Genomic DNA, 15,026 nt, shown 5'->3' with positions numbered 1-15,026 from the left:
TGTTCTCAGGTATCTCCTAAGAGTCAAGTTATTCCCCTAATCTTAAGAAAATCGATTTCAACGAGCAAATAATGCTTTCAGTTTCTCGTACATAAGCAAATTGCTATCATCTGTCACTTTAATTGATAAGCAAATAGCTGTTATATAAAAAGGAATGTTATTAATATTACAGAGAAAGTATATTTTAAATATAAACATTTTAAGCATTTTAAAAACATTCATATTTTGAAAAAAAAGAAAAAATAGAAAAAATAATTTTTTTATATTACGTTGTCTGAGATAATAATAATAATAATATTTGTATATTGTTATTATGCAAAATTATATAAAAGTTTGTTCTTTTTGTACTTCGTACTTTTGATTTAATATATATTTTTATAAATATTCTTTTTACTTTAAAATAAAATATACATTTTAAAAATATATAAAAATATATAAAAATATATAAAGTTAAGATTTATTTAAAAAATTCTTATAGATAAAAAGATCAAAAATGTAAATTATACATATTAAAATTAGTCTGTTGATCAAAACTTTTGCCGTACACTTTTTACGATCTACGCGATGTATTATGGTTTTTACGTGATATACCGATTTACATAATATACCGATACGTATATGTATACCTATGACGTTGGCTCTAAAATCTAGAGACTATGTCGCATCGCTCGATAGACATTCGCCGACTCTGCTGGGAGTCGTTAGAATAAATGCGACTAGCTATTTCGCGTGGACCGTGTCGTTCCCCTAGGCGGAAGGAAATCGATTTCTTCGGGTGAGAGAAAAGATGAGGTAGAGTAGGTGGAGTGAATAGGAGGGTTCTCTACTTCGCGGATCACCGACCGGAAAGATGGAACCTTTCCTATGGGGTGGCTAAGACGTTTCTACTTAGACCTAGTCGTCTGTTTTCATAAAAATTGTACAATCGTCGAGAGGTCTGCAGATCATTCGATCTTGCATCTTATTTTTCGCCTACGTAATAGCACATCTGCGCCGGCGATATTTTCTACATCGCGGGATAATAATGGATGTCGTATGAAAATAATTCATGTTCGGGCGTGTGTTAAAATGGAAAGCAAGCAAGCAGTTCTATTTTCTCTTCTGCCTTCAAAAAATGTTAAATATTCGCAATATGTCTGAATACGATGCAAACAATCTACAATAGCGGACTGCAATAACAGATCTACAAATTACGGGCAAAGAGTAAATGTCGAGGGGAGAATTATATTTAGATTGGAAGTAATATCAATGTCGTCGTATCTACATCTTCTCATTTAGAAATGTCTGGGATGAATATCTGATAAAAACAGATTGCATAACGCATTAACGAAGGAGATACTAATAGAAAAAGATTAGTTGATATCTTCTTGAGATAATAAATCCAATAATCTGCAAATGCACTTGAATTATGATTAAAAACACGATAGAACGATGAAAAAGAGAGCATTTGAGATTTTACTCAGTAATTATTGTTAATATTATTATTGTACATATTTGTTTGTCTCTTTGCGATAGATTAATAGCTAATATTATGTTTTAAGAGCATCTCGGTTCGAGTTATTGTCTTACGCGACAAAATATATTCCTGAGCATAATAATCTATTATATTAACGTAATTTAATTTCCGAGCAATTTGGTGAACCAATAAGAATATTGCAAACGCTTTTCTCCACTTTTTTTTTGATTGGAAAAGTATTAGCTTGTGAACAAGGCGTATTGTTACTAAAGAGAGCAGTCTTCACAATTCAATAATCCGCCTCAGGCACTGTCTTATGTTAGATTAAAGGAGCAAATGTTTCGCGACTGCTGCTGCTGCTGCCATATTGCTACTCTGCGAGCATTAGGTCTGCTTGTCTTACATTCTCAAGGGAGTAACAGGAACCTTGGATAATATGGCACGGCATGCGACCCTTCCGCCATTTTTACAGATTCTTAACTCGGAAGAAAATAATGTTTGTCGAAGAAAAATAGCCGACACTTTCGTTCCTTATCGCGCAATAAAAAATTGTAGATTATTTCGGCTGTAACGCTGTATTATTTTCCAGACGTGAAAATAAAAAAATTTATTTAAATTTGTTTAAATAAATAAAACGATTAGTGAAAATTAAAAAAAATTTGTTAACATTAAATTAACTTAAATTAATTAATTATTCAAAATATATAGTTAACCTATTATTGATATTTCATTTTAAAAAGAATATAAAATTTACATATTTAGAAAATTTGTATTGCTATAATGAGCATTTTGATTATTTTTAATATATAAATATGTAAACGGATGGAAAGGTGTTGCATGATCTAAATCACTAATAGCAACAAGTAATATTAATTATATTTATATTAAGATTTTTTCAATTTTGTAATTTCATCATTTTTATTTACTAAGATGTGAAAGCATATAACCTAAGCACGTATGCCATACGCATTAAGAAATATGTAATTGCGTCTTTCAAGATACTTGAAAGCACTAAGAGGTTTCCTGCTTACGTGCTCATGTACTTACATTGAGTCGCAAGTTTCCTTAATAGACAAAGTTTGGCTTTTCCTTCTCACTGTATTTCACACAGAGTTTAACGATGAAAAATCGTAGTCAAGAACAAATGCTAACAAAGCTAGAACATTTCCAGATGTGCACGAATCATTGTATTAACTTGGAAAACATACATTTTACAAGTTATATTACATTCTTATAAGTAAATTTGCAAATAATTATAAATACTAAATATAAAAGAAATTCGCACATTTACTATGTTATATTGAAGAATAATCTTTAAAAGTTTGTATTTTATAAATTTAAATTTTTAATAAAGCAAACGTTAATGAGTTCTGCGAGAGTTGCGGACTATCCATCTTTGTAAGAACAACAACGTTTTGATAGGGAAAGCAATTATCTAACTCTGGCTGGGGAAAGAATCGACGTCTACCACTGCCATGGGGGAAAAGAAATGGACGAGTAGAGGGAGAGTAAAACGGATTTGGCCGAAATTAGAACCTCGGAGCCCATTTCGGCTGTGTCGGCAGGCAACGTGCGTGATTCGAAGAAGGAAATCATCCGGATAACTTCAACAACAACGGACGCGCGCTAACTTGCTCGATTGCTGGAAACGCTAGTAGTAACTTTTTCTCTATCGGGAAAACCATTGGTCAAAATTTATGATCTGAATTTATATACAGCCAGATTGAAATATCGTTTAAAAATTGCATGGAAATGTTCAGTAAACTTTATAATCGCGACCGCGTTTAATTGTCATACGTATAACTTTGAAAAAAAAAACGTCGAAAATATAGGTGGTATTTATGTCTAGAATAAACTTTCTGGCAAATATTTTACAAAGATTTTAATTGTACAATGTTAAACGAAAAATATATTTTATTCAATTATATTTAATCATGAAGATGATTTTTTAAAATTAAAAAATTAAAATAAAAAAATGGTGAATAATGTTCATCCAAAAAGTTTTCATCAGACAGCAGATATCAAATTTTTCATGCTAGAAAACACTATGCGCTAGATGATGAGGCGAAAAGGGTCGCTAAGAAATGAAAGAAGATGATCGATAAAAGAAGAGAATGTTTTCTCGCCACGAAAGAAGAACGGAACATCTTGAGATTAATTGAGTTTTCGCGCGGAATAAAAAGCAGTCGCGGGTATCGAATGATGCTGCAGTATCGAGAATAGCAGCGTGCATTAGTATATTAAGGCGGAAAAGCGGTAGAAAAAGGAAGCGGGAAGCAAAACGATTGAAGCTCGGAGGATCGGACTCACTCTGGAGTAGATTAAAAGTTTGTCGAGGAATTTCCCCGAATAAGAGAGGGCAATTCAGTAGTACGATCGCGCGATCGTGATATCGATTCGACGGGATTCAACGGGTCGGGACGGACGGAGTGAGAAAGGTATGCAATTCGAGCGTGTCTCTACAATTCGAACTGGTTCCGCCGGGTCAGATTCGAGAACTTCCTCGTATTTTCCTACGAATGGCGATGCTCGAGTTACGAACGATTGCGTCGGTAAATAGCTGCGCTAGGCTATGAGTTAACTCGGTTTTCGCCCGTACGTATTTTCCGTGCACGGCAAAGCCGAGCCAGTCCAGGCTCGCACACGAGCCCGAGGCTGCGTGTTTGTACGCAGCTCGGATTACAGTTGCGCAACGCGTGCACCCCTTGCAATTTTCGTTGCAGTCGAAAACAGTAGCGTGGACGATTACCGTGCAAATACTATGGTACATTAGAAGACTGGACGCTTTGACGATGTGCGGAACACAGATGAGAAGGAAACTGCCTAATTTGGCTAATAGACTTACCGAATAATAAACTCTTCGTAGGAGGATTGGACACCGAATCCGATCTGAAACGGAGAATGAAATTTTTATTAAATCGGAGAGAAACACGTCCGGCTATCTCGCAGACTTGAAAGATAGCCGGAAAAAATATTCGGTTCTCCAAAGGGAGCAATTTCATAAGTGGCCTTACGATGCGCAAACTTACGTTGTCATAAATAATAATTAAATATGTAGGTTTGGTTTATTAAACAAAATCGATATACTTTTTGCAAATTTTAATAAAATATATGCTCGCGTATTATTATTGCGTGAAACATTTTGAAATGTTTGCTCGATCGAATGCAAGTATTCACAAATACATAGTACAGTATAATATTTTGCTATAGTTATACCCAAACCCAAGGCACCACTGCGAGTTGATTGCTATGTCGTGTTAGGCATGATACACTAACACATCACTCGCAATCAGTTTGAAGTACCTTGTTCCACGGTCTCAGAACTTGCAAACTCACGAATACGGCACGAATACATACGAGCAACATTTGTGAAATGAAGGCGGGAAAATTGAGAGAGACAACTACGCGGTTGGAGTTATTGATCTTATTAAGTTAAATACAAGATGAAAGTATCCCTTATCCTTATCTATCTTTATACACTTATTTGATAAAAAGCGGAAATAGAAGAAGGAAATTACTTAAAGAATATTTCAAACCTTATTTCGAACGGTTTCTTTTATTCGAAATAGATTTTATCACGCAACGTTACGATAAATTGTGTGAGGGATTTTTTAGGAATTTTTTGTTTTCGTACGTTGTATGTTTTAATTTTATATAAACTCTGATCCAATAAATTTTAATGAACAATTTAATTTGAACGGTAATTTAATCTCGAAAAATATTTTATTACTTCTAAATTTGTAAAGTTCACCGGCAATTATTTTGTGTTACACGCAAACTGATCTCCGTGCCCTCCTAAATTTATCGATCTGGCCCTGTCTCACGACGCAAATAACCGAGAACATTAATTAACCGCTGCGGTGAGCACATCGATCGAGGAAGTCGCTTCTTATCAAGGTTGAAGTTCATGCGGCATCGCGATTATTAGCGGCTGACCGGCTACACTCAGCGTTAATCAATTAGCGACTCATCTAGTCTCGTGATTCGTGGATCTTATACGTGCGAATATCGCGGAATAATTGCATATTGATTGTATCAAACGTCATAGAACTTATAAACTTATATTTTAGCAGAAATTAAAGTAAAAGCATTTTATTTTTTACGCTTAAGTTTTGAGAGATATTTTACTGATATATATTTTTCTAATATATGTATATTTCCATTTTATATGTAAAAAAATGTATTCCGTCACATTTTTAATTTTTTTTGCTAACACTTTACATCTAGTATTTTATTTTTTATCTTGTAGTTTTTCATTATTCTATAAATCTATTGCGTTAATTAATCAAATTTTCCAATTGTAAGTAAATTTAGGAACGATATTTTCATCGATTTGCTAAAATAGAAGGAAAAATAAGAAGAAAAAGAGATAGGTGTGAGAACGTGCAGAAATAAAGCACGTAGACGTATCATCGTATTATTCACATGGGCGCAATTTCAAAGTTCTCATTCTATAATGACAAAATAGACGACAACCAAGCTCCCGTTCGGTTAGAGTGCCTCTCGAAGCGTACGTTAACGCGCATCTAATTGCGGCATTATTTCTATGAGCGGAAAGATACGGCTTTGTATTGCATCTTCCTTGCGACGAGACGACATTTTCTCTTATCGCGGAATGACTCGTAACAACGTCTATTTTCCGAGAAAGAATTCATTAATCTTGACTGCATGAATCAGAGGAGACATTTATATTTCTTTGTCAAGCCGCGCGTTGGCTATGTACGAGTATTACTCGAGTGCTGAATAGTTGAGATTTCTGATGCGGGAATATTATTTATTACGTAAATCTCATTAATATTGAGTATTGTATAAATAAATAAATATATTTCGAAAAATCTCTCTTCAATCAAATTCAAAAAAGATGAAAAGGGTTTTTTTAATTTTTTATGCCTATTTCTATCAATCTTTCGAGGTAACATACATGCTTTCGATGTTGATACTACAACCAGCAAGATTATTCTCGCAGGAACATCATGATGGATGGTATCCCGAAGGAAACATCGGAGATTATCCATTAATTACCGTTTCACTATATTACTCGTTGCATATTTATTGGATGACGCGAACTTTCCGTCAAGCGCGAAAACGATTGAGATTATAATTACATTGATGGATTGTAGCAATTCGTATGAAACATACAATTACGTTTATCATGTTAAGGATAAATAAAGAGAAAACTTTCTTAATTGCAGTTTTTTTTATATTTGCAATACATATAAAATTTTATCGTATTTTCAATGCATTAAAAAATCATTTTTTGATTCGAAATATTAATTTATATAATCTGTAATAAATTTTTCAAAAAGAAAGTCGAAGTTGACTATAACTCTTAATTTATATTTAAAGGAGGATTAAAATGTTGTATGTATATCCAGATTCAATCTTACGCAAATATAGTTAGAAAGAGGATTTTCTCCTATGCGATTTTATGATAGATATCAATTAATCGCATCGCGTTTAATTTATTGTTGCAAAAATAGAGTCCTCTCACAGCGCTTGTACTCTAGTGTCAAGTATCGATTATATCGAGCATTTTTCATGTATCGTGCAGTATCAGCCGCTCTTGTGCGGCACATTCGACATCGTCCAAATAAAAATATCAATATCCTATTAAATTCCGTGCATCCCCAGTTGCAATCTCGTTGATTGTATACGCGCACGTGTGTCGACGGACAGCACACGTGGCTCGCTCGAACGGATTTGACACGTTCGCAGGTCGAGCGAATCTCGTCAGGCTGCCGTTGCGTTCGCATTGCTATTTGCGTTTCGCTGAGGGCACACACGCCGTACATCGTTAATTCCCGTACGTTCCCGTGCCTCCATTTTCGCCTCGTGTTTGGACGGCCGTTCGCGAACACCCAGAATAGCTCGATACGCGACGACCGTAAATTCGCGCCGAATTATACTGACGCGCAATTTGCGAATTCGTGAAACCGCGACGGCGCCGACGACGCGTGAGATTAGCGTCGAAGGACACTGTCGAATCTCAAATATGAAGTTCACTCGAGTTTGATCGGTTGATCTGTTTCATGCACGAGTGCTTTGCGTGAATACAAATTCGCGGATACGAGTTGAAACTTCAATACACCTTGTAAGAGAATGTCCCCGTCTCGTTACGTCTGTAACATCGAATACATCGAATGACTTTATCGCCAGAATTACGCCAGATTGAGTTTCGGATTATAAAATAAAATAAAAATTAAGCTCGCGTGTCTCACATTTATCGCTAGATTAAACTTATGGAAATTATCCTGACATTTTCCTCTTGCTTGTCATAGCAGATAAAATTTTATGCGAGTAATTCTTTTTTTTTTTTTTTTCTTTTGTGGAAGTTCACTTATCAGAGATAAGTTTCCATGTTCTCCAAGCAGTTGTTTTGATATTTACCAAGTAAAATCACAGACACAATCTATTGTATTGGTAAGTGTGCTATGTATATCCGAAGAAACGTCGGAGACGTTACATAAATCGCTTTCCCGCCGACGTAGGTAATTCGCGAGGACGACAAGAGGCGGCGAGACGATTTTTCATCTCAGTCACGTTTGCGGGAGTCTGGAGCTTTGGAAAAAAGGACCTCGTGCCGCCGTCATCCGCTTTTCGCGTTCACACGTACACCCGCAAGCGAATGTTCGCGCGTTCTTTTTCCTTCTGACGGCAAACTGTAGGTGTAAAAGCAACGTTCTCTCATGGTTGTAAGCTTGCCGGCTCTTTTTCGCTACTTTACTTTATGTGCCACAGCAACCGTGTTCTCGTCAATTGCGAGAGACAACAAAGAAACGAGCCAGTGTCAAGACGTACCGAAATGAAGATTGTCTTCGCTGATTCCTCTAAGATTACAGATTGTTGTAGAAATGAGACATAAGAATTTAATGAATTCTATTGAATGTTATAGAAAACATGTTTGTATACAAGCTACGCTTGTAGTCACGCATGCGGAATTATCAGAGATTATTAATTATTGAAGCAATCATAAAATGGAAGATAATTAGCTCTACAACCTATAGATACATGATCTATATACAGATCGTCATTAAACGTTGTTTCCGTGTAATAAAGCAGTCAGTAGAGAGAGAGAGAGAGAGAGAGAGAGAGAGAGAGAGAGAGAGAGAGAGAGAGAGAGAGAGAGAGAGAGAGAGAAACTATTCAAGTGCAATTGAAACGCACGTCAGCTCTCGTGGCTTCATCGAGGCGATCCACACTCGTCGACTGGAAACGAGTTACCACAGGAAAACTCGACCGCGCGACTCGTCGAGCTTTCGTTCGGGAAACACGAATTGGAAGCCGTGTGTCGGCGATAGCTTTCGATCGCCGGGGCATTCAGTACGTCGATCTATTTTCGATTAATCGAACGGCAGCACGCGCGTCCTCCGCTTTCTGCCAACGGGAGAGCTCCCGGTAATGGAATTGTCAAGTAAACGCGCACAGCGAGACCGACTCTCCAGAAAGCAGAGACATATCCGGGGAAAAATGTACTTGAAGTGGTAGGGAGGCAATATCGACGTGCGCTAGTTTCCATTTGACAGACGAAATATGAATGAAAATGGCGCAAACGTCCTTTATGACGATTGGCTTGTTACGATGCGTGCACGTTTCGAGTATCAACACGCAATTCTTTCTTCGTTCTTTCATGTATAATGCATAATTGATTTTTTTCGAAATAATTATGTTATATCATAGTATTTTTTAATCTGCGTAATCTGTATCTCTGGCTAGGCTTAATTGTTATTTAAATTAAAAAAATACATGGATTCACACGTTCGAACTTATGCAAGCAACATGGAAATTTGATAATAATAAGAAAGCTATATCGAGTAACTTTCTTAAACTTTTCAAACTTTAGATAGAAATAATATTTTTCTAAAAGATATGCATATATTTACAATAACATAATGTAATATTATTACAAATCGGGGGAGGCAATTTTTGCTTATTAACGTAACTTTTAAAATAAAATTGTTCGTAAACATTGTTTTGTGATAAAATGCTAAAAAAATCTTTAAATGTAGTGTAAAAATATAAACAATTTTTAGCTTATTAGAATTAATTCATTACAAATTAGAATAACAAAATTTGTGTTTTCTCTAATTTAATATATAATATATTTAACACAATTTTCTTTTTTAATTATATTTTATTTTTCTTTTCTCTCTCATTTTTCTTGAAGAAAAATTTTCTAAGAAAAATTCCAACGCATAATCTTCCTTTCCTTCCAGCAGAATTAATTTCATTTGCAATCTTACATATTATTTCGTTCTCTCTATTAAATTAAATATAAATTCAACCAGATATGACGTACCGAGCCAGCTAAAAATTAATTCCATTATAATTAATATTGCAATTACGTTATGTTAATCATACCACATTCATGCTGAAAATGCGTTGACTAGATATATTGTTGATATTACAAGTAACACAATTTCGTTTATGCAATCATGCAAGTTATGGTCTGGTTCATATCATTACGCGATATTGAGTAACCTAATTTGGTATGCTTCAGCATTTTAATCATAATTATATTTCCACAATTCCAAAACCATCTGAACCGCGCACTATAATAAATATAGCTTCAATTTCTATTTATATTTCCGTCTATCATCATTATACTAATATATCTGTCATTAAATGCTTTGCACGTTGACTTTGAATATTTCTATACATTTCTACACATACATTTACCAAATGCGAATTTTCCCGATATTTTAGAAATAGTGGATAGACGAAGAGATTGTTTCTATACATGTTTCAAGCACACTTATACTTACATATATATTCCAAGCATATAGTCAATTGAATTGCGATCTCAAAACGAAATTGAATCGCATATCTCCTGATACGATCGTTCCACTAAGTGAATTGCGCAAATTTCGCAAATGTTCTTTAAGAAATGAATATAAAAATACATCTTTTTAAAATACGCATACGTATATATACACACATAGAAAATGTGGAAAGCTGTTTTTTTTTTTTTTAACGTGGTCATCGTTTCGAAACGTGTCGATTGCATTTGCTCGTTTTTACACTTGGTCGAAAGTGATTCGTTTTATCGGTTTTACAGCGTGTCACGCAGCGTCCGTTATTCCGTTATTCGTATGTACATTTTAAAACATTCGAGATATGTTACGTGTTATCGATGTGACATATCGTGGAATATCTCATTCGATATTTGGCATATTGTTGAATATTTGTATATACAATAAGAGCAAAAGGCTCTTTATTAATGAAAAATTACAAAAATATAAATAAATTTATGCGATAAATATTTCAAAGGTACTATTATAAAAGTTATACATAAAAATCTCATCAAAACACTTCATTATTAAAAAATTAAGAATAAAATACATAATTTCATAATATTTTTGTATTAAAAATGTTGTTTGTTTTAAAAATATCTATAAGTGATTATCTATAAAAAAATAGCATGACAGATATTGATTCAGTAGGTCATTGACCTTCTCTCTAAAACCGTGTCTAACAAACACTCTTTCATTTACATTTCTAAGGCAAATTGTTGTACAAATATCTGCTACGAGACACGTTTTATTCGTATGCTAAGCGACATTTTCGCTACTTTGTAAGCGGAAGTGTAGAATTGATTTTCTGGAAATGCAAAGTAGGAACATATTACGGAGCTCTTCCTGGTACCGGCATGAGGCTTCGCAGAAGTTGTTCTACTTTTCGTATCGATCGCCGCGGTTGAACAGCTAAACAATGAAAACCACGAATGGCAGTATCTACGTTACGTATATCTACGTATATCTACGTTACAACCTGTTTTCCGTACGAACATCGATTTTCCATCAAATTGCCCGGGATAACGAGCGACGCTTTGCGGCATAAACTCGTCACTCACAAAGTTTCGCGTGGTCGTGGGAAAATTTTTACCCATAAAGATGCAAGTATAATCACGCTTTTCGCGGATAACGCGCGAGAAATATAAACGGCGAATGCGTTCCACAACGACGCGCACCGTCGACCGTACATAGACGAATTGTCTTTGGCGACGGGATACAAACCGCTGCGAGCGGCATATTTTCAGCATCGTAATACCGGTAGAATTATAGAGTGTCAGACTTTCGCAATGTCATCTTGCGTACTCGCGTCGAAGAAAAAAGTTTCGCCGTTGAACGCGTGATGGGAACACGAGGCATGGAATTTTATGATTGACAGCGCTGCAAATGTGCATTTTCGTAGGCGCCGCTACAAAACAGATTTCGTCTTCGCGTTGAGAAGCTGATGACTTATTGGCAGGCACGTCGGGAACTGTTATTTCCGGCGTATACGTATACGGGATGTCTCTGATCAACAGTGATTTTCTTTAACGATGAATACTACGTGAATTCTGTAGAAGAAATTTTTTTTGAAAAATTCCAAGGGGACCGATGCAAATAAATGATTCTCGGAGTAATAACAATCTTATTAATGAAGAGACTGAAAAAAGTTGGCGATTTGAATTCTGCATTCGCGCAGTATGGTTGTCGCCGTTATAAATTTCGCAGTGCTTGTATTTCAATAATGCTGGCGCCGCGGTTTCACGCAGCTTTGCACCTGCGAATCCGATACGTTTACTACATCGTAATTACTCACGCGTGTAATAACCAAGTAGAAGAGGAGACTCGTTCGGCGCTACGACCAGTTCTTACGACCGGGATTATATTTAGAGCGGCAGGTTCAACCAAGCTGGGTGCCTTAGCGAAACCAGTATGTCGGTTTCGTCACGTCAACACCCCGTGTGCGTTCTCTGTTTAGTCTGTTTTTCCAGAGAGCACGCACGCTTCGTGGTTAATAATTCCGAGGAAAGCAATGATCGCTAATGCAGACGGGTTAAAGACCTCATTCGCTCGCTCGCGCTTTCGTCAATACGGAGAAATGTCACTGTCGACGCGTACGAGCGTGATTACCTATGCTAACGACTCTTGATATGTTGCAAGAAAGTTCTCAGATATTTATAGAATACACGAAACATATTCTAAATAGTTACAAATTAATAGCATGGAAATTATATAATTGCATGCGATTATTTTCAAGCGAAAAGTTCTATTAATAAAACTTTTATTTTAAATTTGGTTAAAAAATGTATAATGTATAATTAAAGAGTAGAGTTTTTCTAAATTTTCGTTGAGGAAAGATCTTAAATTTATTAAAAAGTCTACCGTTAAAATTGAATACGCAATTTTGTACACAGTTACACACTTCGCTAAAAAATAAGTGGCGACATTTTTTTCATATAACAAGAAAGATTTGCATCTTCTAACAAAGGCGGAAATGAACAGAAGGTTATCGCAAAGGAGCATTACGAAAGATGGTGGAATGATGTTGGCTAACCCAAAATCATTTCGCGCACGTGTTTCCGCGGCATTGCAACGTGAAACGGAGCCGTTGGAATGCCTGTTTCCTGCTCCGCCCTGCGATGCCGATCGATGCGGGAATGCCGTGAAGCGTAGGAGAGATTGTGGATACACTCGTAAAAAATAAAAGAGGATGAATATCTTTCGCGTCGGATAAATATGGAAATGCGTTCCGTTTATAAACGCGCATGCTATTCCGGGATACATTGATTCCCAAGATATCATTTATCGATCCGAAGAAAAACGAGAATTTGATCTTCAGTCGTATATAATTCGGAATCCGGAAACTATTTGCCGACATCCGAAGCAACTGGCTATTTTTCTAAACTTTTAGTGCCTCACGAAAGCGCGCGACTCTTGTATGTCGTTCTGTATATCGCCAAAGAGAAAAATTTATGTACACATATAAGGAAGAAAGAAACGAAGAAAGAACGATAAAGTTTTGTGTCAGCTGGGAGGGTGAACGGTGAGTCATCCCTTAAACTTCCCCCAATCCTCCGTCCTGCGGGCGTTTCTAGGGATAGATTCGATATGCGCTCCCGTATCTTCCCCAGCCGCTACAAGCCTCAAGTGCTTCTCGGGTCGCGTATACGACCGCGGGTCACGATGTTATTTCGATGCGATGTGAAGAGTGGAAAGATGTGTTATCGAGGATATTTTGTGATTATGAAAGAGAGATGATTGTTGATCGCAACGCATTTTCCACGCTCCGTTAAATTTCACGGGACTGATATGCAGCTGTTTTTAACTTTACGATATGTTAGTATAAGATGCAGCAAAAGTTGAAATCAAACAAACTCTTTTATTCTTTTTTAACAACGCGTATCGTTAAACCTTTAATTACTATACTAAAAGTTTCGGCCGCGTAGCGTAGTCGACAGTAATAAAAGCGCACATATACGCGCGATTATATCTTCTCTTGATTTAAAACAGTATATCATCTATATTATCGAATTGCAGAAATTAAAGCCAGCCATTTCATAAAAAAGGACTTTTCACTATTATTTTAACGAAACAACTGTGCCGTTATTATAATACAATCAAAAAATGGTGAAAATCGGATGAAATTTTATTAAATTCCAGGAATTTCAGGAATTTTTGTAGAGACATAATTTTTAATTAATTTTTTTAATTTACTATTAAATATTCCTTTTTCTGTCTATATATAATATTAAAAGTAAATAAATTTAAAATTAAAATAACACAAAAGTATTATATCAGAAACCAGAAATTAGTATATAAATCTTTTCGAACGTCCACAGAATTGTTTGCATAACATTCTATTAAGTTATTGGTCAATTAATTCCGTTAGCTCTCAGAAGGTCAGAAAGGCTAACTATCCACCTAGCAGCTACGATAACTAACAACCAATTATAACTTTAGTATAATAGGTATATAGCGCAATCACTCTTGCCATGTTTGAGCAATTGCAGTCGATGTTGGCTCCAGGTGTGTCGCGTTATGGGAACCAACGACAAGCTTTTACGGAAATATGGTAAGCTCAATGTTCCTGCTTAATCACCAGGAATATTCTAGGGGAATATTATAGGGGATCGTATTAAGGTTATGCCCCTACATATGGATTTCGGTTACAGAAACCATGAATACTATGTCGAAAAGTATTGGTAAATTCTCACCTAAATATTGCGCGTTTCCACAATTATTTTCATTTAATAAAATTTATGCAAACTTTTATTTAAAAATTGCAAAAGATAATAAAAATTTAAAAAATATCTTATTTTAAAATATGAGAATTATGATTGTAATTACAAATGTGTGTATAATAATTATTTCAAAATGATATAAAATTAAATATTAAATAAATTAAGTGACATTCTATAATTTTGATAAAAGTATTCGAGATCTAGAAAAGATGAGGAAAAATCTTACATTTTAGAAAATCTGTCGCGCCGAATTTTTCCACGTAAATATTACGAACGTGACTAGAAGTGTAATGTAGCGTAATGTAGGTAAAGTTGCTCCTCGAGGCGTACTCGCCGCTATCTTAGTCCGTGAATTTAGCAGTCACGTATTTATGGGCCAGTCGTATTGGATGGGAGATTTCAAGTCGAGAATGAGAGCCCATTTTCTGGAATTAAGCAGCACCCAACCATTTCCGGGTAACTTTGCGGTCTTCCAGACGGTTTGAAAAGGGTACCGCTTTAATGAATATAAACGCAGACCCGTATATACCTTTCCAGCGAGCCAGTTCCGGAATTAAGGAC

General features: G+C 35.6%; 1 protein-coding gene across 7 annotated transcripts in view; it reads right to left on the bottom strand.

Annotated features, from left to right (window-relative positions):
• The window catches only part of tinc (transmembrane protein tincar), a 116,119-nt gene that overhangs the window by 57,529 nt on the left and 43,564 nt on the right, over window positions 1-15,026 (bottom strand). For 5 of the 7 annotated variants that reach the window (XM_089084676.1, XM_089084720.1, XM_089084711.1 and 2 more), the window contains one exon: window positions 4,302-4,345. The exons of the other annotated variants lie outside the window; for them this stretch is intronic. The gene's annotated coding sequence lies outside the window, so the exon portion shown is untranslated. The remainder of the gene's footprint in view (window positions 1-4,301; window positions 4,346-15,026) is intronic. 7 annotated transcript variants of the gene reach the window in all.

The sequence above is a fragment of the Pogonomyrmex barbatus genome, unplaced genomic scaffold (assembly GCF_055798465.1).
Source record: "Pogonomyrmex barbatus isolate J1 unplaced genomic scaffold, ASM5579846v1 scaffold1, whole genome shotgun sequence".
Lineage (NCBI taxonomy): Eukaryota > Metazoa > Arthropoda > Insecta > Hymenoptera > Formicidae > Pogonomyrmex > Pogonomyrmex barbatus.
Note: the sequence above shows the minus strand (reverse complement) of the source record. Positions and strands in the feature narration are given on the sequence as shown.